The 2,840-nt window shown below is 39.9% G+C and overlaps 1 pseudogene; it reads left to right on the top strand.

Moving 5' to 3' along the window:
* Positions 1 to 1,701: 1,701 nt before the first annotated feature.
* The window catches only part of LOC102864408, a 2,538-nt pseudogene continuing 1,399 nt past the window's right edge, over positions 1,702 to 2,840 (top strand).

Below are 2,840 nucleotides of genomic sequence, written 5' to 3'. Positions count from 1 at the left end.
GACCTGCACATCTGGCAGTTCTCTCTTGATATATTGTTCCAAATGCTTTTGGATAATTTTCAACAGAATCTCGCTTGCATGTGATATCAATGATATTGTTTGATAATTTCCACACTCTTCTGGGTCACCTTTCTTTGTAATGGGAACAAATATTGATCTTTTCCAGTCAGTTGTTCAGCTGGCTGCCCTCCAGATTTATCGGCACAACTTAGTGAACACATCCAGAGCAGCGACTGTTTGTTGGAATAAATCAACTGGTATGCTGTCAACTCCTGGAGCCTCCCCCCCCCCTTAATTCCTTCAGAGCAACTTGAACTTCCTCCTTCATGAAATCAAGTGTCTCCTTAGAGGCTAAGATTTTGAAGCTCTGTCTCACATACTTTGGGCACATGGCCAGGAAGAAACAGTCCTTGGAGAAGAACATCATGCTTGGAAGGGTGGAAGGACAGCATAGGAGAGGAAGACCCTGGATAAGATGGATTGATATAATAACTGGGGAATGGGTATTGGTTGGTATGTCTGAGTCAGTGAGACTGGCTCAGTATAGGGCAGGTTTCCAAGCTGTTGCACATAGGGTTGTTATGGGTCGCAGGCAACTCCATGGCACATAACAACAAAAAAACTTTTTACCAGGTATTTTCACCTAATTTAGTCTATGGGTTTCTAATATCATGTTCTTCATGATAAATGTACACTGTCATGGCTCTAGTGAGAGTGATTTTTAGTATTAAAATGAGGAAAAGATCACTTTTGGGCACCTTACCAGATTTATTGTGCATTCACTACCTTGGAGAAGCCCCTTGGTTACAAGGTTTATTATCTTATCAGTTATTCACTCCTTTGGCCTAAAGGACTTTCCTGGTTAGTGATAGGGTCGTTCTTATCACTCTTAACTGCATCTCATTTTTATGGAATTTCTTCATCTCTGATCTCCTACCACTCTCCTTAAGAGAATTTTCAGCCATCCAATATAATAGCTACAAAAAGTGAATTGGTTAAGTCAAATACCACTTTTGGAATATAACTGTAATTTGGTCTGAATTGATCCTTTCGTTTTCTGGAAACAGCCACTGGGGACTGATCTTTGAATAATTAGATCTGTTCCAGACAATGTATTGAGGTAGAATGGAGAGATTAGCTTCAGGAAAATTATCGCTTCCAGTTCTAGTTTCCTATTATGCTATTAATGAGCTGATATTAGGCCAGTCATTTCACCCCTCTGGGGCTCAGTTTCTTAATCGTAAATGAAGGATTTCAATTAAATGAGGGTCATGGTTCTTTCCAGCTCTTAAACTTTCATTTTATCATATCCTTTCAAGGAAATATCAATGTAGATGCTTACAAGTTAGCCCTATATTAAATTTTCACTCTTTCTGTAAAGGTGAAGTCAAGACTTGTTTACCATGATTCATTCAATTTCACCTTTATCAGCTCAAAATTTTAGCAAAAGTGAAAAAGAAAAGAAAATATCTACTTGTCTTTGATAAAAATCCCATTATACAACTAAAGATAGATTGTAAAATTAAACAAAAAATTATTAAAATATGTGCTGTTTATAAATTTAGTAGTTTAAAAGATAATAAAAAAGGAACAGGTATATTATTCAAACCCTAATTAAAAGAAAACTACAACACTCTTGGCACCAGCAGCCAGGAAATAAAAAAATGAATTGTGATGGGAAAGTCTGCTGTTAGGGACCTTTCTAAAGTACTCAAGAGCAACGGTGTCTTTCTGGAGACTAAGGTGCGCCTGATAGAGGCAATGGTTTTTGCAATCACTTGTTATGCATCAGAGAGTTGGACAATGACTAGAGAGGATAGAAGGTGAATTGATGCCTTTGAGCTGTGGTGCTGGAGAAGAGTATTGAATGTACCATGGACTGCCAAGAAAACAAGCAGATTCATCCTGGAGAGGGTTAAACCAGGCTGCTCCTTGGAGGCAAGGATTCTGAGTCTTCGTGTGACATACTTTGGACATGTTGTAAGGAGGGACAGGTCCTTGGAGAGGGACATCATGCTTGGTAGGGTGGAGGGACAGCGCAGGAGGGGAAGACCCTCTATGAGGTGGACTGATTCAGTGACTGGGGTAATTGGGATGGGTGTGTCAGAGGCAATGCAAGTGGCACAGGATAGAGCAGGGTTTAGGGCTGTTGTACATAGGGTCGCTGTGAGTCGCAAATGATTCGACGGCACATAACAACAACAACAACATACTACTGAGAGTTAATGTATATTTCAGAATAAGATATATTATCAGGAGTAAAGAGGATCGTTTCATAATGATTAAAATCCTCCTCAAACTTACTGATATCATGTTGGAACCAACTCATAGCTGACCCTTCAGCAAATTTTCAGAGACCATAATTGCAGGAAAAGAGATTGCCCATCCTTATTTCATGGAGTGGGTAGTGGATTCAAACTAATCGCCTTTGAGTTGGTAGGCTAATTCTTCACTACTAGGAAACCAGAGTTCCTTAATGATAAAAGGATTAATTAATTAAGAATACACAATAATTTTAGATGGAGAATAAGGTGCGTCTGATATAGGCCATGGTCTTTGCAATCACTTTTTATGCATCAGAGAATTGGACAATGACTAGGGAGGATAGAAGGAGAATTGATGCTTTTGAGCTGTGGTGCTGGAGAAGAGTATTGAATAAACCATGGACTGCCAAGAAAACAAGCAGATTCATCCTGGAGAGGGTTAAACCAGGCTGCTCCTTGGAGGCAAGGATTCTGAGTCTTCATCTAACATACTTTGGACATGTTGTGAGGAGGGACTGGTCCTTGGAGAGGGACATCATGCTTGGGAGGGTGGAGGGACAGCACAGGAGGGGAAGA

The sequence above is a fragment of the Elephantulus edwardii genome, unplaced genomic scaffold (genome assembly GCF_000299155.1).
Source record: "Elephantulus edwardii isolate Elephantulus edwardi_28Jun2011 unplaced genomic scaffold, EleEdw1.0 scaffold00225, whole genome shotgun sequence".
Taxonomy (NCBI): Eukaryota; Metazoa; Chordata; class Mammalia; order Macroscelidea; family Macroscelididae; genus Elephantulus; species Elephantulus edwardii.
This window is presented reverse-complemented; position numbering and strand designations above follow the sequence as displayed.